This window comes from Argopecten irradians, chromosome 12 (assembly GCF_041381155.1).
Source record: "Argopecten irradians isolate NY chromosome 12, Ai_NY, whole genome shotgun sequence".
Taxonomy (NCBI): Eukaryota; Metazoa; Mollusca; class Bivalvia; order Pectinida; family Pectinidae; genus Argopecten; species Argopecten irradians.
In genome coordinates this window covers 28245200-28267747 of record NC_091145.1, presented here as the reverse complement: position 1 = coordinate 28267747, position 22548 = coordinate 28245200, and the positions used below count along the sequence as shown (strand labels likewise).

The following is a 22548-nucleotide window of genomic DNA, read 5'->3' as shown; positions in this document are numbered from 1 at the left end:
AATTATATATCTCACAATGTTAACTGTAACTTCCGGGTTCCTTCTACTGATTTAAAGTATTGAACATAATATTTATCAAACACCATCAAACACTTACAATAACATGTACATAGTGTGTATGCTAAAATTTGTTTACATAATGAAAAAAAGTTAAAGGCCCACTACCTTTCAGAACGGCTTTTAATTTTTAAAATGGAAATGTAAAACGAGCTTGATAATTTTTATAGATTCGCAAAAGTTATCAACTTACCGGTAATGCTACACTTATCATCACCTTCTTCTGAACAATTTGATTTGAATAAATAAAATGTTATTTTTCATAACGCGGGTCGTCCTATGTTTCCCACCATCATCTAAATACCGCGCGGTAGTTGATTATCACTGCCCAGAAAGACAAAACAGCAAAGTGAAACCCAAAACTTATCATATATTACGCTGGATATCTTTCATAAGCTTCATGTTGTAACCTCTTCTTAGGCCATCGATATATATTTTCTTATGTTATCTATGAATTAAGAAACCGTTTAAATTGCTCCGGAAAGGTAGTGGGCATTTAATGACAAAAAGTAACTATATATGCATGATAATAGAAAAAAATGGTTGCTATTTTTTTTTTATTTATTTCAGAAGATTACTAAAAGAATCCCCCCTCCCAAAAAAAATCAACTTCAAAACTAGATAACTAGTTAAGATTACATTCGTTAAAGCCTAATGGAGATAGAATTATATGGAGTCATCATATGCATTATAGATGCAATTTTATCATTGGGAATATTGTGATGAAATAGCTTTAAAAATAGTTCTGATGATATAGGTAGAACTTGAGAAAATATAAAACTACTACTTACATGTTCGGCTTTACTCCGTGTATAGAAGAGGAAGTTTATGTTGTACTTATATGGAAATTCCATTTTACATCCTTGTTTTAAATTTATAGATATAGTGTTAATTGGTTGGTTGGGTTTCGTCCTTTATGTCGCCTTGTGATAGCGAGTATCATGCCACTTTATAGTGCCATAGTTCCACCAAAGACACAAACTACTCCAATGTATTTATAGATTGTACATTTTTGAACCAAAATGAAGAGTGCAGCCTATAATATAAGACGCTATAGCAAATAGACGTTAAGGATTGAGAGAAAGTTATCGTATCCTATGATGTCACGTTTAAAATTCCGCTCCCCATATATCCGAGACTCGAACTCACGAACTACGATACAAACATACCTGTGACTTATAGCCCTGCACCACAACCATTCCATTATGATATTCATTTCGGTTCGTTTATTTACTTTATACTATCGGGCCATGCTATAATACATGGTTACCAATAACATATACAGATCACCATTTGTGTTCATGGCGCGTATAACAACAAAACAAAAACAAAAATATCCTGCCAGGTAATTCAAAGCATTTATCACAACGACACAAAGTATATCAATAAGATTATTTTTTGTTTTGTAATACGTTTGTATGAATACCTATGTTACGGTATTTGAATCTTGACACCTTGACACTATTAGGCCATGGGCTAGGAGGGTCCCACATGCACCCCCCCCCCCCCACCTCCGAACCAATATTTTTCTGAACCCTTATGACCCACTGATCACAAATCCAAATGTTAACATTGCATAAGTTGGGATGAACTTCCGGTTATGACGTCATCAAGATGGCCGCCATCTAGAATTTCACTAAAAATTGAAAAATAGTCATAACATTAACATTTTTCAACCGAAGTAGACAAATGAGGTACCAAAATGACCACAATAGAACAACAAATACATATCAGGACCAAAAAAATCCAATATATGTAGTGATTTCTACGCAGGAAATGAAAAAATCGGATTTAAAGCTCAAAAATGGTGATTTTTCAGCAAATTTTTCATATTTTGTTTGACGCAGCAAAAATGTTTCCCAACAGCAATCTATTATTTCTAATAAGTTTTTTGACCACTTGTCAATCAGTTTAAGCAACAAAAACAACCAAAACCAATGTTAACATCGTATAAGTTCCGGTTATGACGTCATCAAGATGGCCACCATCTCGAATTTCACTGAAAAATGAAAAATAGTCATAACATTGGCATTTTTCAACTGAAGTAGATAAATGAGGTATCAAAATGACCACAATAGAACAACAAATACATGTCGTGACCAAATAAGCCAATATATGTAGTGATTTGAACGCAGGAAATGAAAAAAATAATATTTTAAGCTCAAAAATGGTAATTTTTCAGCATTTTTTTCATATTTGGCTTGACGCAGCAAAATTGTTTCCCAACAACAAATTGTTATTCACAATCAGTTATTTGAACTCTCTATCAATCTGTTAAAACAACAACAACAAAAATATATAGAAATGCAAAAAAAGAATTATTGTTATACCCTCAATTTGATAGATTAGCAGCGTCTCAAAAATAACACAACACCTACTGATAGCGTAACAAATGTAACCTAAGCTAAGCCTGTGTATCCATTAATATCATTAACAGTTCCCAAAGCGTTTGTGTCTTTGAAAATGAGCACATTCATTGTTTATTTCCTATGCATAGCATAAGCAAAATGCCATATGGTTACTACAATATCACTAATATGTCTTTCACTGGTTCTCAATGATAACCATTATCATTGTGCGTGCTTTCTCGCCTCACTGACCTATCCACTGAAGAGACGCGGCATATCTGGTAGCTGGTACATGCAGTCCGAATCAGAGTACTCGAGATATCAGTATTCAATTCGTCGAAATGTGACACTGCATAACCAGTGTTGTTCTAGCCTTTTATGACCCATCCATGACCAGAGTTCATATCAGGAACAACAGGTTCAGGGATGTGGGATCTCTTTCAGATTCTAACATATCGTACGTATATGCTGTTTCAGACTTCTCCGGCATAATGGAAATTACACCAGATGCACATTCTTCCAATGGTGGAATTGGTTCTCTTAAGCACATAACTCCATAATTCGTATGAAGTACTATTCATCAATCTTGTGGACCCTCGTGCAACCATAAATGGCACTGGTGATATCATCGAGGTCATTAATGAGGGCATAAATGTTAAATGTTTTTCATTGGTCTGACTTTTCCCACTCCCTTGAAGGTGCTGGTTGTGTCACATCTGGTGTATGCGCAAAGAGACCATTGAAGACTCTCCAGTAAAAAGTTCTCTAAAGTGCTTTCCAGAATTGGCAAAGAGAGAAACTTCACTGCAGACCTCATTTATGACCTCAAAGAATCCACCTGTGCCACCTATGGTCACTGAGGTTCACAAGAATTAGGAATTGTGCTTCATACGAATTAAGGAGAACCAACTCAACCCTCCACAGAATGTTGATCTGGTGTCTTTTCCATCATGCCGGGGAAGTCTGGAACATCATATACGATATGTGAATCTAGGTGAAACTAGGTTGGAAACAGGAAGAGCTCCCACATCCCTGAAGCCGATGTTTCTGATCTTAACTCTGACCATGGACAGTTGACAAGTTAGAACCACGATGCTAACCCGGTAATGTAATGTCACATCAGGTCACCGAGGTCGAAGACGACACTCTGGCGAGAAAGCACGCACAACGAAAATGATTAGCATTAAGAACTAGTGAAAGAAATATGTGACACTGTAGTAACCATCTTATATCTTGCGTTATACACAGGAAATAAACAATGGATGTGTTCATTCTAAAAGACACAATATGTTTCGAAAAGTGTCATGGTATTTACGGAACTTTAATTTGATACCCTATAGCTATTAGTTAGCGTTTTGCTGTAATAATTCAGTTTGAGAGGCTACTAGTCTACAAAATTTCGAACATGAAAATGGATTATTTTGAAGTCCCACTTAGATATTCAGCCAACTTTAAATTCAAATTTGTTAAGATATAAATCGTCAATAGCCAATGTTATATTCAGGAAATTCCAATACACCAGGAAACTGTAGTGTTAGCAGTTTGGAAAAAAATAACAATCATATGCCGCATCCAGTGATGTTTTGTAAACCAAATGATGGTATATAACAAATCTCTGTTGCATTTCTATATATTTTTGTTGTTGTTGTTTTAACAGATTGATAAGAGTTCAAATAACTGATTGTGAATAACAATTTGTTGTTGGGAAACAATTTTGCTGCGTCAAGCCAAATATGAAAAAAATGCTGAAAAATTACCATTTTTGAGCTTAAAATATTATTTTTTTCATTTCCTGCGTTCAAATCACTACATATATTGGCTTATTTGGTCACGACATGTATTTGTTGTTCTATTGTGGTCATTTTGATACTTCATTTGTCTACTTCAGTTGAAAAATGCCAATGTTATGACTATTTTTCATTTTTCAGTGAAATTCGAGATGGTGGCCATCTTGATGACGTCATAACCGGAACTTATACGATGTTAACATTGGTTTTGGTTGTTTTTGTTGCTTAAACTGATTGACAAGTGGTCAAAAAACTTATTAGAAATAATAGATTGCTGTTGGGAAACATTTTTGCTGCGTCAAACAAAATATGAAAAATTTGCTGAAAAATCACCATTTTTGAGCTTTAAATCCGATTTTTTCATTTCCTGCGTAGAAATCACTACATATATTGGATTTTTTGGTCCTGATATGTATTTGTTGTTCTATTGTAGTCATTTTGGTACCTCATTTGTCTACTTCAGTTGAAAAATGTTAATGTTATGACTATTTTTCAATTTTTAGTGAAATTCGAGATGGCGGCCATCTTGATGACGTCATAACCGGAAGTTCATCCCAACTTATGCAATGTTAACATTTGGATTTGTGATCAGTGGGTCATAAGGGTTCAGAAAAATATTGGTTCGGAGGTTTGGGGGGGGGGGGGTGCATGTGGGCCCCTCCTAACCCCATGGTTTTGTTTGCATGTGTCATTTCCGTGCATATTTCTGTCCACTTGGCAATTGGTGCTCTATAGTTCGTGACGCATATTACGATATTGTAAATAAAGACATATTAATATACTTCAGTAAAACGTGTCTACTTACTACATGTTAATAATGAACGTCTGCCTTCTAGTGTTATCTCCTCCTCACGGTGGAAAATGTCGACAATCTCTCTTTAATGACAAGTTCACCTAAAAAAACAATCAATTAAAACGTAATATTACTATTTTGTATAGAATAAAGAACACTTAAGGATGTATTCTTCTGAGGTTTCAGTCCCGTTGAAGTCTCGTTTCAACATAGATCAAAGAAGTTATGAGATTTTCAAATATAATTTATCAGTATCTGTAGCAAGTTGCCAGATGCAAATTTTGTCAAAAAATTATATTTCTATTTTCAGTAGATTTTTATACGGGGAATACAAGAAATGGCCCATTTGGTGGCCATTTTGAAATTGTGTCTTTTTTCGCTTCAACTAGAGCCACAGTTTTACCATTATTTACTGAAATTGTTTTTACTTAAATCATTACTGCGCCAGCATTTTTAGCTGTATTTAGCTAATTTTTGCTGCAAATCGTTACTAGGTTTGTAGTAATTAAAATATTGAGCATTAATATGTGAAACGATACTCTTTTGTGACTTTATTTTTAGATTTAATGGTAATTTGGGCACTTTTATTTTTTACTCTAAAATACTGAAAAATAACAAAAATTCAAATGGGGCAAAAAAGTAAGCACACGGACCCCCAATTTTTCTTCCTGATTTAGAAAGAACAACCGTTTCCCTATTGATATGCAAAATATCACAAAAGTTTAATACCAGAACTTTTTCTATAAAGGGTTAAATTTGGGTTAAATTTGGCAAAAATGGCTGAAAATGGTGCATTTTGTAGCACAAAATTAAGGGGTAGGGGTAGCATATGTTGTTATTCTGAGAAAAATACATATCAAACACCTCATTAGGAAATTATGGCTTTAATCTCTATCTTATATAGTCAAAACGGCAAAATTCCCATAAAATCCAATATTTTGTCAACTAGGTGTCTTTGAGTGACAAAAGCTCAAAAACGAGCACACGGACATATGTTTTTTCTTCCATTTTCTTTTATGGTATGAACTCCTTTTTCCAAAAATCTATATGGGAAAAAAAGTTTAATACAAGAAAATTTTGACTTCTCATAGGTGTACATCCTTAAATCTGTTTCCCACTGATATCAGCATTTGTCATCAAGGGGCAACAGAATATGAGTGCAGCCATAGTTGTGTTTTCCCCTATTTTGTATCCTTTTTGATTTTCTGAAACCAACCAGCCAGCATGGCGAAAAACACACTGTAGAAAATAGATAAAAGGTTGTCCTAAAAACAAACAAGAGGCCCAGAGGGAATGTTCTGAATACTGGTTCATTGTTTCTTTTCTGATGGAATTTAAATATTTACCTCTTATTCGCCTATTGGGCCCCACTCTTTCTGCTCCAGGGGGTCAAAGCCAAAATTTATACAAATTCTGTTACTCAAAGGAGGTTTTTGGGCCAAATTTGGTTACAATCCAAGCAGAGCTATATGACAAGTAGCGATTTAAAGTATTTGCCTCGATTTCCTTAATTGGGCCCCGCCCCTCTTGCCCCCAGGGGCTGAGCCAAAATTTACACAATTTCTGTTCCCCTTCCCCGGCCGGTCCAAGGATGTTTGTGACCAAATTTGGTTAGTATCCATGACGAACTGAAGTAGTGATTTAAAGGAGTTACTTCTATTTCCCTTATTGGGCCCCGGCCCTCTTGCCCCCAGGGGTTCAGCGCCAAAATTTAGTCCTGTTCCATTTCCCCAAGGATGTTTGTGGCCAAATTTGGTTACAATCCATGCAGAATCCTAGGACAAGTAGCGATTTATAGGATTTACCTCTATTTCCCCTATTGGGCCCCGCCCATCTTGCCCCCAAGGGGTCAGACCTTAACTTTATACAAGTTCTGTTCCCTTTCCCCCAAGGATGTTTGTGGCCAAATTTGGCTACAATCAATGCAGAATCCTAGGACAAGTAGCGATTTATAGGATTTACCTCTATTTCCCCTATTTGCCCCCGCCCATTTTGCTCCCAAGGGGTCAGAGCCAAATTTTTTACAAGTTCTGTTCCACTTCCACCAATAATGTTTATGGCCAAAATTGGTTACAATCCATGCAGAACTCTAGGACAAGTAGCGATTTATAGGATTTACCTCTATTTCCCCTATTGGGCCCCGCCCCTCCTGCCCCCAAGGGGTCAGAGCCAAAATTTACACAAGTTCTGTTCCCCTTCCTCCAAGGATGTTTGTGGCGAAATTTGGCTACAATCTATACGGAACTCTATGACTAACTAGTGATTTAAAGGAAATGTTGACGGACGGACGACGGACGACGGACGCCCGCCATGACTTAAGCTTACCGGCTCTTTGAGATAGGTGAGTTGAAAATGTTTCAGGTCCATTTATCTACAAAAACAAATCATTGCAGTGCAGTTGATCTGACTTATATATACTAGATATTGAGAGACGAAGTTTATTTTATAGATTTTATATTTTTGAATATTGTAAGAATCATTATTATATCTGTTGCACATTATTTATTGCTTTAATAGTTCCTAAAAAACATGTTTATGTTTTGTTTTTTTACGCTAGGGCCAAAAACCTACCAGTACGTGAACAAAATTCCAAATGGTCATCTGACAACCTTGGCACAAGTCGAAAATAAATAAATAGATTTAATTATTTTTTTTTACGATTTTTTAAGATGGTGGACATTTTGGATTTTGACAGACATGATCCCATCACAGCACAAATTTGCTTCAATATTTGTTTGCTTTAGCGCTAATGTAATAGCATGTCTATTTTTAATTCGGGAAATACCGGATGCTAAAAATAGGCATTTAGACAATATCATTTACGCATGCCTACAGACATGCGCTTTAATGACATACATTTGTAGCGGTTAGAAACTGAATATCAGGTAGGCTTAATTTCTTTACTCCAAAATTAATTTACTTTCTCTATGGGATTTGGAAGTAATTATAATGCATTTATATAAATATCCGCAGCATACTATTACATATACACCGGTGTCAGAGATTTAGATAGCATCTAACTATCTAAGTACTGAAAATAACCCCACAATGTATAGAATATATATATATAGAGCACTAAGGTGGAACATGGTCTTTATATGTATTCAGTAACATCAACAAACATTTATCTATTTGTGATTCTTTTTATTTACTTATGAATTATACACATTTCAATAACATTGTTACAGAGCTGAACAATTCAAGACTTTCCTGAGATAATGATATATTTCTGAATGAAGTAAAAATATCACTAGAATCACACAGGGCCACTTGCGGTACCAAATTGCTGTACTGAAAACAAGTTAGGCCTGGAGTCTGATAAAGCTTTGTTCAAATAAATTCCCCTTCTGGAATCCCCATGTGGGGAATTCCCGTGACAACACATGCGGTACTATTTTAGAAGAGTGTGTCATATCCGGTTTTGCTACGATCGGATCTCCTCATCGCTATTTATGGAGACCGTTGTCAAGCGAGCGAGGTGTTCCGATTGATTTAACGGAAAACCCTTTGACCTATAAATAGGTTAACATGACTTATTGTAATTAAAATAGCAAGGAAAACGTATTTGATAAAAAAGATAATAGATTATTCATTATACATGTACATTATATATGTTTACTATTTATTCATCAATATTCAACACTGCATTGGTTAACCACACCCAAACATGTAATTGATGTAGCTGTTACTGCTGCGTGTCAATCTAATTAAAATTAGACTTGTAATTCTGCTCCACTACGATACTCTACGTTACGCTTGTATTGGAGCGTAACGTAGAGTATCGTAGTGGAGCGGAATTACAAGTCTAATTTTAATTAGATTGTGCTGCGTGTACAATATTAGCTAATTAAACATCCAAATCAGGTTTAGCTGAACGGAATCCTCCCAAAGTACACGTAATAATATGACATGTGAAAAATGATTTAAAAAACATATTGATTACATTTATTAAAATTTTAAACCATCATTGTCAAAAGCATGCCAATTAAAGTTATATGTGGCATAACTTGGCGAAAATGTCGACGTTACTTTTTTCAAGTTTGATGAATTAAGCTATGACTGAAAATTATTCAAATGGACAACATTATAGTTACAAAAGTGACTTTATACACTGCTGTAAAATTCTTTTTTTTTTATACCTTAGTTATATTTGTTCAGATGGAAACATACTTGTACCTGCAGAAATCGTTGAACTAATTACCAATTGCTATGATAACATTATAAAAACGTGAAATGAAGAAATGAAATTAAAAACCTCAACTTTGTCATACGATCTGAACATACGCATAATGATATATTGATAACAATTTATTTTCAGCTCTTGTTTATTCTTGTAAAATTAAAGTAATATAATTGTAAGTAATGTTTTTTTTCCCTCAAAATTCTCTAGTTTTGGTGCCGAATAAGATATTTCTTTTTATAGTTTCCACATTTTCAAAGGGTATGGAACACGTGGCACAAGTAACGACACAATAACATACAGCATATAGGATGTCCATAGATATATATATAACCCGTATCTTATTCTCAGATCATATTATTACCAACTTCCTAGCCAAGGGTATTCAGTGCTTAGCCTGTTTCAAGGAGTGTTTCTACTGAATACCATTGGCTAGAAAGTTTCAAGCCGGGAGAGTATCGTACTGAGTACCCTTGACTTGCGGCGTTAATTATATAAACAATATCATGTTATTATACCTAGCCCTCCACCTCTTGGTAGCCGGATTTTGAAACCCGTGTAGGCAGCTGTGATATATTGACCACGTAGGTCGGTGGTTTATGCTGGATACTCCGTCTCTCCTCCGTCATACCTTAGCTGTTGATGGATAGGCGATTTCTATGTACTATTAAGCTAATTAAAATTTGATGTCCGTTATCTAGTATAATGAACATCGAATTTTAATTATATTGATACACAACTGTTTTGTTAAAACGCTGTCTTCTGTTTGTCTATCAAAATTTTGCCATCCCTACAGACAATCTAATTAATATTGATTGATCGATATCTACTACATATGGAGTTTACGGAGCAGATAATGAACTTTTAATTAGAAATTATGCCTTCTCAGTTTCGCACAGTTGGCCTAAAATGCTCAAAGTACATAATCTGACCGACAATACATTAGGGAAATAGATGTCACAGAGTTAACGATTTTCATTTTTTTTATCTCTTAAATTAAAACAAGATGGTTCAACACATCTTATTTGTACCAAATCCCCGAAACTTATTTATGAGAAAATAAAACATGTACAATCTTACTCCCATAATATGAGAGTCGACAGATCAGCCGATGACTTATCCGACGTTATCTTGCTTTACTATTAGGGAAGAACACGAGGTAATGTCTCAAACGTGCCTCGTCTTGCTATACATCTAATGTAAGCGACGCAAACACCACACGACTAGTGTATATCTTATCAAATAGTACGTTGTCCTCAAACACATTTTAATGAATTAGATCAAGGTAATCTTTCTTGAATAGACATGCATTTGTTTAGTTGGGGGTGTATAAATCTAAGTTCCAACATCTTAATTTTGGTACCATATTAATTAACTGTCAGTATCTTGTGTATATTATAATAATAATCATCTTAAGATGAATATATCTTCTGAGTGATTTCAATCCCGTTGAAGTCTCGTTTCGACAAAGATCAAAGAAATTATGAGATTTTCAAAATACAAGTTATCAATATCTGTAGCAAGTTGCCAGATGCAAAATTTGTCAAAAATTACATTTCTATTTCCAGTGGATTTTTTATATAGGGATTTTAAGAAATGGCCTATTTGGTGGCCATTTTGAAATTGTGTTTTACCATTTTATACTTAAATTGTTTTTACTTAAATCATCACTGCGCCAGCATTTTTAGCTGTATCGAGCTAAAGGTTTTGCCTGTAAATTTCTACTAGGTTCGTGGTAAAATTAAAATATTGAACCATTACTGCGTGAATAATGATACACTTTTGTCATTACTTTATTTTTTACATTTAATGTAATTATGAGCACAAGAAAATTTTGACTTACATAAGATGATATTAACATAAACGTGATTACGAAAAAAAACCCATATCTCTATTTCGAAGCTGCACTAGGCGGTAATCCTTATTGACATTATTCGGTTTTTTGATAGATGTGTCTCAAACGTCCGAATATGTTCCGAGTGTAACCTGTGCTTATATAAGTAAAATAATGAACAGAAAATAACAAGTACTCACCCGGGGATGCCATGAACGCATATGCCCGAGTGATTGCTAAATTTAACTTAGGGAAAACCATGACGAAATCGCATATATTATTTATCGGGAATATTCGGCGTTTTCCGTAAAACCAAAAAAACCAACGTGCATCTACATGCTTTGGACGAGTTCTAGAACTTTCCATCCACACCTAATTGTAATTAGAATTGCGAAGATTTTTTTAAAAAACGAAACAAAACAATCATTTTAAAATTTTAAATATTTTCACATGACAAATACACATGTATATTATATAACAATGGGAACCCCATACAAAGCATTTACATATATTATCTGTTTTAAAGATGTATAACAACATCAGTGAAACCCATGGGAAATATAATCACATTTGGCACTATTCATTATTTTAGTATTCAATTAAGTCGCTGATATAATGTACATATCTGTACGCCGCGCGGTAATGGTATGCCCAATTGTATGTACATTTGCACTACTTGATTATTCAAAACAAATAATCCGGTGTCCCCGTATTGAAACACCAATTTTCCTCGACATTAAGATTCTGAACATTTTCTTTTTTAAGTAAAATGTTCATGCCAAGATCAAGTAAAAACTATATTTCATTATTCATATTTCATCATTACAACCTATCATAATTTGAGTTACTTCCCTTCTGCCTGTAAGTATTATAAGCACGGAAGAGTTATTGATCTTATTTATCTCATACGTAAGGAAGAATAGGTAAATACTATATATATGTGTGTGTGTGTATATAGTTAATTCAATATGTGACTTCACATTTGATGTACGCCATGAACAATTGTATATAAGTTCTTTCCCTATGACCTAAACTATGCAACAATTTCAGGTTAAAAAAACCAACAACTTTCATTTGCATATAAGTTTAGCATATAGAGGATAATTGAAAAAAAATCAAATCAAATACATGTGCATATTTCATCTAATTTTGGGACCGATCGATCAACAAGATGGCCGACAGGCCGCCTTCTTGGATTTTGACAATTGAAGTTTGTTACCGCTATTTCTCAAACAGTACTGAAGGGAGCTGTCCCAAATTTCATGTGCATGGTCCCCTAGATCGCTGGTTATGCATATTGCATATCCGGACAGATTGGTGAACAAGATGGCCGTCAGGACGCCACCTTTTATTTTGATAATCGAAGATTGTTACCGCTCTGTCTCAGAAAGTACTGAAACGATCTGTCTCAAATTTCATGTGCAGGTTCCCCTAGAACTTTAGTTGTGCATATTGCATTTTGGGACCGATCGGTGAACAAGATGGCCAACAGGTAGCCATTATAGGTTTTGATAATTGTTTGTTACTGCTTTATATATTACAGAAAGTACTGAAGGGGTCTTTCTTAAATTTCAGATGTAGTATGTAATTCTTTGGTGGGCGCCAAGATCCCTCTGGGATCTCTTGTTAATTATTGTGTTTCTATGAAAATTGAGTAAATAAAGATGATAATTGTTTGATATCCTCTCCAGGGGAAAATCCGAGACCCTAGGGCCATGCAATTTTCTAGAGGGCTTTAAACACTTCCTGTCTATCCATCTATCGATCCTAGCACAGAATTAACAAATGCATCGTCACGATTTGAACCATCTCTGAGGTAAAATGTGGCAAAAGTCCTGACAGAAGTCGCAGCACGGAAAACCATAGACGTTGAGACACCATTTGTAGAATGGGATAATGGAACACACAAACGAGTAAGATCCTCCGTAATCCATCATGATATGGCTGATGATGACGCAGCATGAATAATCTTGCATTAGACAAACAGTCTATTACTAAGACACTTTGTCCTGATCAGTTCCAAATACTTGTCTAAAACCGTCAAAACGTCTGAAGTCAAATTCTCATATATATCTTCACTACCTGTATATCCAAAAATCTACCAACCCTGGCAGTCCTCAAAAGGTCCTTAAAAAGAATGTACAAATCAAATCAATGCTTTTCATGGTGGTAATATCAAGCACCGACAAAGTCTGTAAACGTTGAGCTGTCGTCAATGCCAGTTTCTGTGATAAGTCATTGAGAGTAGTGTAAGCACCGGTGATAAATTCTATAGAATAGTCAATACCTCGGACATAACTATATACACATATATCCAAATGTGCGGCCAATTTTCCTGTGCATTTACAATATTCTACTAGTGGGAAATAATTATAATTAAGTAAAGAGCCACAATATCAGAGGTTAAAAAAACAAGTATCTTTGAATCCAAAAACATTACAGTTCTTTACATATATTATTACTAGTATGTGTTTTAATAATAAGTATGGAGAACATATTAAGAATTGGATACGTCTTGAAACACTCAAAGATAAAAGATAGTCGTAAATCATCGTCTAAATCGGGTTTAAAAAACTCTCCATTTTGCCACGCCAAGTTATAAGCCTTTGCGGTACCTGTCGCCACGAGTGGGGTACACTTCGATAAACCGCTTCGGATACTCCTCGACGATGGAGAGCTCTCTGGCTGGAGATGACACATGCGGTCAAGTTCAATGTCCTGTAAAGATCATAGTAAAAGCCACTGTGAGGTAATGTGATAAAATTCCAAATACAATGTAGGTACTACAATAACTGACTCGATCATTTAAAACTTCACAAAGTAACCTTTGTATCAGAAAGAATGGAGGAAAACTATGACTGAAATCCCTCCCAAATGATAGTAAAATCATCAACATTCTCTGACATAGTGTCAACCCCCAAGACACAAATCAGTTCAACTTGTGATTTAATCTGGAGGCGAGCAAATCTTATCTAAAGTCCATTCTGTCTGCGACGAGAACGTCTGAGAGAGTGAATCAGCTCTTCGTAATACCAGGTTACCAGACAAAGGTGTTACGTTTATGACACCACAACCAGATGTCTCTGGTTAAATAGTTCAGTTAATCTGCAGTAATGTTAAAATTTTGAACCACAATATGAATGGACGACCATTCTTTACAGCAAGCATGCAGAGATAATCTTATAGTTTTAAATGTAAACGGAGGATAACTTATGTGTTCTGTAGTTTTCTGTAAGGACCAGAGACTATTCGTCTCATTTGTGGCTAGAACAACTCCAGGTCCCTCCAGTGAGGAATCAGTGACCTTGTGAGTTTACCATTGCACCAGAGTTTCTTGCCATCATATAACCTCTGTCTTAAGGATGTCCTAAAGGAATGGCTTTAAATGAAGAGAAAATTCTTTCTATGAGACTGCCAGTCCCTCTCACTGATCATGAGTTGATACAAATTCATGAAGACTTTATCTTCTGGTTAAACACAGTTCGATCGAAATAGTTATAGAACCCAGCTGATTTGTTTCGGTACTGTTATAGCCTTCTTATATAAATCTGAACACCTAGACTACTAGGAAAATGAATTTAAAAAACAAACGTTAGTGTCCATTCCACATTTCTCTCTTTGTGGCCCTTGTAAGTGAATCAGTAAAACTGATATTGCTCCATAACAATCATCACTACATACAGGTATAAACGTTTTTGTGAACACTCAGGGCACATGCCAAACCAAACGGAAGAGCACGCCACTCAACCATTATACTTTCCTAACTATGTCAGCAATAGGAATATTAAATAGGCATCTATTATGTCCACTGAGACGAAATAACAAAATTTCGGAACTGCTTGCATTTCTATTACTGTAATTAACGACAGGATGAAATTTACCATTTAAATTTCTTAAACTAAGAAAATATTGGACAGAAACTCACCATTCTCTACCCGATACTATTGCCCCTTTAGTTATCAAACCACAAACCTCAAAGTCTATCAACAATGGTCTTGTCTCAAAAAAGTCGGAATACGGCTACTTCAAGATCCCAAAACGAAGTGGGTAAAGTACGATAGTTCCATAGTCTGGTGATTATGACATCACAATAACTGGAAGGTGGTACTAATCGGCCTTAAATCGTACTTTACTCACGTCGTTTTGGGATCTTGAAACCGCCGTATTGGCCATATATAACTTACAAGCTATATGTGGTAACACTGAACCGCGGACAGAAACCACTCTTCATATGTAATACATTGTACCTGGCAATTCTATCCGGGCATGTAACACTCACATTTCGCGCTACTGGTCGACAAGTGTTTGGCTGCTCCCGTCTAGTTAGCCTCGTTATTTGGGTTGCTATGGTGGTTGTCTTTTCTCCATTATGTGACGTCTGAAGACTGGGATCTTCTGTAACCTCCTCGCTCTCACGGGCCTTGCAAGATTGTTTTAGGATGAACGGACACCACGATACCCGGAATTATATCTAACGCCAAAAGCTTGATCTCTCCTCTGAATACAACCATTTTCTCCATATTTTCACCAGTTACAGTTCCATATTGATAATTGTATCAGTATTACACAGTGGATACATTTGTTGATAAGACGAGGACGGACGAATATAACATAGAGCGTTTCACCGAAAACTCAAGGTGAACTTTACACAACAAAACCAGCCCATCAGGTTATACCTTCGTTATATCTTTCGAGTCAACATCGACATCCTTTCTTTCCAAATTTCTGAAGTTTAGAGACCAGTGTCAGAAAAGGGGATTACGGCACAAAACTCACGTGGCTTGTCACAAAAACGAGAAAATCCTGAAAAACACAAAAACTAGAAATGAAAAAAACTGATGTTGTGCCACAACAACGCGGTTGCAGTAAAAAGAAATACATAAATCGAAGCAAAATGACGAATCGCTTACTTAAAAAATATATAATTTTGGCTTAGAACTTACCTTCCAGACAAAAAGGGGTAGTAGGGGTGTCTTCGAAAGAAAAAAAGGTTTCATCTTCGGTGCGCGTACTTTAGTAAGCTAGCTCATTTGTATATTTTAGTCTAGTTATGCCTTCAATGCCATACAGTCAGGCTGTTGGGTGCATAGAGCTAAAAAGGCGCGACATTCTTTATATGAGCACACTTGGCAATTATGGCCTATGGACCTCTTGTTTGTAGATGGGAAAAACACATTGATGAAAGACAGCAATTCAGTATGTCAAGGTGAACGGTACAGTGGCATATTAGGATATGCATCATATTATTATTTTTTATTTGAATTCGAGCGTTCTAGTTATCACATCGAGCGCTTGACTAATCATATCGAGCACTCAACATTTTATCTCGACTGCTCAACATTTTATCTCGATTGCTCGACATTGTATGTCTGCTGGATTATTTCTATGCGAATGATGCAATCAAAGCTTAAAACGAATAACATTTTTATATCGCGATCCTATAATGAGCTACACAAAAAACAGGATTCAAAAATTAAAACAAAAGTAATCAATACGTTTACTTTGATATGGGCATCCAATTAAAGATGCTTTGTAATTTGATTTAACTATGAACACAAGTTTGCGATAAAGTCTATATGAATTAGCAAAAGAAATTAATTAATTGCCAGATCTTACTACAATGTAAACTAAAAATACAACCAACAATATTATGTAGAAAAACAGCGGGAAATAAGCTTATTTCTGTCGAATGTCCCGGCCAGGAATCGAACCCGGGTCTGTGGTGTGAGGATATATTGCTCCACCGACTGAGCTAAAGAAAAAAAAACATACTCCGTCAGCTAAGTGACAGAGACCGTATTCAACACAGTTCAGCGAAGTGACAGACCGTATTCAACACAGTTCAGCGAAGTAACAGAGACCGTATTCAACACAGTTCAATCAGATTGAACACTTAGAGCTTGTTCACTGAAATTCAACTATGGACAGTCATCCTGAATTAGCCTTTTGATCACCAACGTTACTTGTTTGTTTACATAAATGAACTCCTGTGTGATTTCACATAGTCGGATGAGTAAAAGATTTTATATGAAACAAAAAGAGTACATTATAAACTGAAAGCAGTAACATAAGCCAAATACCTAGCATGCACCATTACACATAACAAGAAATAGAGTGTGCATATTAGCAATATCTGCAGCAATGTAAATCGGACCATCAGATTCTTAAAACAGAACTTAAACATCAACTCCGAAAGCATCAAATCTAAGGCATACACTACACTAGTAAAACCAACAGTAGAATATGCAATCACTGTCTGGGACCCTTACCAACAGAAACATATCGACAGACCTGAAATGATGCAGCGACGTGCCGCCAGATATGCAACCAACACCTACAGAAGAACATCAAGTGTCAATACCATTCTAGACCGCCTAAGCTGTTCAAAACACACCACAATCTCATGAACACCATCTCCGACATACTCATTCTATTTGTCAAGAAAATTTCTTAGAAATTTAGAAATGTTTCAAGACATCTAAACCGCTCTACACTTTGGCCCAAGTAAACACCATTGTAATATTTTTAGTACTCGCCATTTTTCATTACTTTTTATTTATTCCTCTTGGGTCAGCCATTATGTAATGATTATCGATTAGGTTTGGTTTAATCAGTTTAACGTACTATTAAGAGCCAGGGTCATTTGAGGATGTACCAGGTTTGATGGTGTAGGAAAGCCGGAGTACACGGAGAACAACCTCCGACCAGTGGTCGTCACCCATCAACTTCCCCGTATGGGATTCAAACTCTTGACCCAAAGGTGGAGGGCTTGTGGTAAGATGACGCGACATCTTAACCACTCGGCCATCAAGGCCCAAGGGAAGAGGGATTATGGTAATATGTCGGGACATCTTAACCACTCGGCCATCATGGCCCAAGGGAAGAGGGATTGTGGTAATATGTCAACCTATTGTACATGTATGTTAGACATTTTAATTAATGACATTGGTATATATTTTTTTTTTTTTTTTTTTTTTTTTGTGATATTGGAGATAATTTGATTACTATGACAAAATGGTCACTCAATAATATAAAATTTACTGTCAGAGTCAATATACAAACTAAACAATCTATATGATAAACGTAAATACAAACAAAACAAATGTCTATTGTTCGGGAAAGCAACCATAAATCGGCATGACTTTTTCATACATTTATTGTTTATTTATTTATATGTTGTTTCATTTCTAGGAGCAAACGACTGCAAAGAGTTGACCTGATAGCTACAATCCAATGTAAAACTGGTAGATATTTGTTATATTGTTCTGTCCAATTTACTCGGAGCTGAGAACTCAATATATCAAACCATATTTTACCGTCATCCTTCAGTTTTCAAATCAACTGAATTATTACGTAGAAAAAAAATGCAAACAAAAAGCTTTTATTAAATTTTCAATAGATGCTCTGCTGACTGATTATCTTTATTGAATTGATTTCTGTTTTAGTCATATGTATTGTCATCTTTCTTTTTTCATGTATATGAATTGTGTTAATTTATATTCATGGTTCAGCTACAATATGAATCATACTTCATCCTGTCTGTGTTAACGTTCTTTGCCTTCCTTTCCGGCTGTAGTGTAATATAGATTTATGATTTATGTTATTTATATATGTTGTATTACATTTGAAATAAATTGATAAAAAAAGAAAACGCTTGAATAGTATGCCGTCATTAACATTTTGGTTTTGGTTTTACTGTATGAAGCTTTGTACATCGGATGCATAATTTATGCCGGAAACGAATTGAAAGCATGCGTAGGGTATTATTATTCGTTGTGGGGGTTTATTTGTTTTTTACTGTTGTACCGTCTCCATGGCTCTACCTTTTTTTTCACATTCTACCAATAGACTTTTATATTTGTATCATTGTAGTCATTCACGATATTCCAGCGCTTACTAGTACTGTGTGAATATGACGACAGTAAGAGTAATCCCTGGAATATTTGTTTGTTTGTTTGATTAACATAACGTCCTATTAATAGTCAGGGTCATGTAAGGACGGCCTCCCATGTATGCGGTGATGCATGTATGAAGTGCGTGGTGCGTGTTTTGGGAGACTGCAGAATATTCGTGTTGTATCTTCTTGTATCTAAAACTTCTGCAGGATTTAGGCCTCTCTGTTAAAAAGTCATTTCAACTGAGGAAAGCTGGCTTGATAAATGTTTAAGTTTTTGTTTTGATCTACTGTGTGTATGTGCATGTATGTTTTGCTATCGATCCCTTTTGTATGGATGTAAGGAAGCAATAAAGTTGAATTGAATTGAATTGAATTGTATAGTGGAACTATTGAAGCATGCCGCTGGAGACACTAAGCACCACAGCCCACCCGGTCACATTATACTGACAAAGTTAACGGGAGAACCAGTCGTCCTACTCCCTTAGGGCTGAGCGTGATTACATAGTAGTGAACGTGTAGCAACGTAGTGGACTGTGGCAATCTCTCTCATGGTTCATTGCGGCACCTCTTTCAAATCAGTTGACCGCTATGAATTCTGGGAGAGATTGAGACAGCGGTATCTTTCTGATAGCGGTGAACCATATAAACGTTATACAAATGTATATACTTGCACTACATGTACATCGGATATGGATATAAAATGACACTCCTGTACTATCATATCAAAACGACAGTCATTAGAAAGGAAAATACTGTTTTGGTAACTCTTCTATTGAGCATTCATATATTCTTTATAGGCTCATCCTTAAGATATAAAGAAAGACTAAATATTCAATTGCATTACAGCTACCAAACAAACAAGGACGTATTCATCATACAGTGATTAGATATCACACAGTGATATATGTATTATCAACTTCCGGGTTCTTTCTATTGACATATAGTATTCAACTCCAAACCGTCAATCAAACACAAGCATATAGTAGGTATGCTAACATTTGTTCACATAATGAAATCACCAAACTTACTTACAAAATCAACCCTATAACTTGATAACTAGTCAATAATGTAATCGTGTAATCGGTGAAGCCTAATGTAGATAGAATTATTTATGATTACTGTTTTGGTTACTGGAGTAATCTTTTGCATTCCAGATGTAACTAGTAAAAACACGTCTACATTTTATCTTTGGGAATAGTGTCATGAAATCGCTATAAAATAGTTCAAATAGTTCGAATTTGTATAGAACGAGAGTAAAAATAAACTACTACTCACATGTCTGGCTTTACTCCATGTATGTAATGGGAAGTGATGTATTAGTTTGGAAAACCCAAGTTCAGTATAACGATACATCCGTGTCATACAACATAATGCTTTCGTAAATATTTCTAAAGCCAATTTGTTGGTTCGCTCTTTATGTCTCTTTGTGATAGCGGGATTCTTGCCCATTTCATAGTCCTATTTCACTGAACTAGTCCACCAAAGACACCAAACACCACACACTACCTCAGTGTAAAAATGACGTGTGCCGCCTCCAAAGACACCAAACACCACACACTACCTCAGTGTAAAAATGACGTGTGCCGCCTGTAAGACACTATAGCAAATAGACGTCAAGGATTGAGAGAAAGTTATCGTATCCTATGATGTCACATTTAAAATTCCGCTCCCCATATATCCGAGACTCGAACTCACGAACTACGATACAAACATACCTGTGACTTATAGCCCTGCACCACAACCACATCCTCAACACATGTAAAGGTTGCTTCCATTAAGATATTCATTTCGGTTCGTTTATTTACTTTATACTATCAGACCATGATATGATACCATGCCACCATGACAAAGTAAACTACATGGATACCAATAACATATACAGATCACCATTTGTGTCCATGGCGCGTATAACAACAAAACAAAAACGAAAAAATATCATGCCAGGTAATTAAAAGCCTTATGACAACGACAGAAAGTTTATCAATAAGATTCAGTTTTGTTTTATAATACGTTGCATGAATACCTTTGTTACAGTATTTGAATCTTACAATATACTTCAGTATATGTATCCTTAATTTAAAGTTATTTTTAACTTCTATGTAATACCAATTATAGTAATTCTATGATTGAGATTATACGTGTGATTAGGAAATAACGACTATGGTTACATCAACAGTATAAGATTGGCTTTGTATATGCCATGTCCAAATTAATACCAGTGTTCAAATGCAAGCTTTTAAACTGTTAATTCTGTTTTGGCAACTACTAAAGGTATTTCCATGAGTGATGCAATATTGACTTAAAACTGTGATGGTGTTTTGTTTTGCAGATCATTATTCCTTTGTTATCGAGTAAAATTTCATATATTTATTTGCTTATTGACATATCAATACCCCAAGCCGAATGGGTGTTGAGATGATAGTTAGGGCAGGGCACTTCATAATTTATAATTAGTGAACGACACTCTCAATGGGCATAAGCACACATGTACTTCCACTGTCTTATCGAAGTTTATTTCAAGAATATTATATAACCTAAGTAGATGTATCTAATTTAGTTGTCGACATACCTGTTCAATGTACATGATGTATCCGGTACTTTCCTTTCTTCCTGGAAAACGCAGGATGGAAATCCACATTCCTATCCCGCCTCATTCCCAAATATTTATCAATAACTCTGGTATCAAAAGCCACATACTAGAACGTAATATATGTTTATATCTAAACGTCCCGAATGAAAAGTATATCCAATTGATAATTATTTCCTAATAAATAGCCATGTTATAAATGTATTGGTATCTCTCACAAAAACATCCTTTAGATTCGACCACGTCCATATATATATGCATATTCATACGCGGTGATGTGAGATGTAAATTTAAACTACGTCCGCTGAAAATACAGAGCTATTGAATATATAGAACATTAATGTAATTTTCATTTTAAAACTTTAAAACCATTGTTTACATAGATATGTTACCATAAAAATGTAGGTTAACAAAGATACGATTACCGTTGACCTCTATTTAAACCAGACATTTAAAATTAGTACGCTGGTACATGTGTATAAGTAAATGGTATGCCATCCGTGATTTTATCAATTAACCGCGATAACACCCTCATAAAAAATCAGCGTGCAATAATTAGCTTATAAAACAAACTTTGAATTGATAGACCTATATATATCCAATGTAATATCAAACAATTTGTCAATTTTTCGGGGAAATCTTTACCTTTATCAAGACAAAAAAAATAAACCAACAAGTGACCGACCGAAGAATTCGCTACCATAGTTGATCTACACCGTTTATACACAGATTTGTTTTTATTTATAATGTAAATGTTTCGTAACATGTGATTTTGTTTGTTATTTTTCATATTTTTTTAATTTGATATCGATTATTTTTATGCAAAAACAGCATGAACCCTTAATAACATACTCGAGGTCTTAATTATAGACGAATAAAAACTACGTGGTGTCAGCAATTAATAATAATGAAAAAAAATCCGTGATGAGATTCACTTGATTAGTTCATCTGTATTTTTTATTGATCAAACTATAATATAATATCAAATCACACGACTTTATTATATATGGAGGTAATTACCAAATAATGTATTTCCTGTGTCCACATTTTTCCTTTATCTATCAT

The 22548-nt window shown here is 35.2% G+C and overlaps 1 long non-coding RNA gene across 2 annotated transcripts in view; it reads right to left on the bottom strand.

Moving 5' to 3' along the window:
* The window catches only part of LOC138336789 (uncharacterized), a 43108-nt gene extending 20844 nt beyond the window's left edge, over positions 1-22264 (bottom strand). The window contains exon 1 of one of the 2 annotated variants that reach the window (XR_011210469.1): positions 21466-22264. This is a non-coding gene — a long non-coding RNA (uncharacterized lncRNA). Of the gene's footprint in view, positions 1-848; positions 1189-21465 lie in introns of those variants that run through there. The other variant, XR_011210468.1, reaches the window with a different exon arrangement.
* Between the last annotated feature and the right edge of the window lie 284 nt (positions 22265-22548).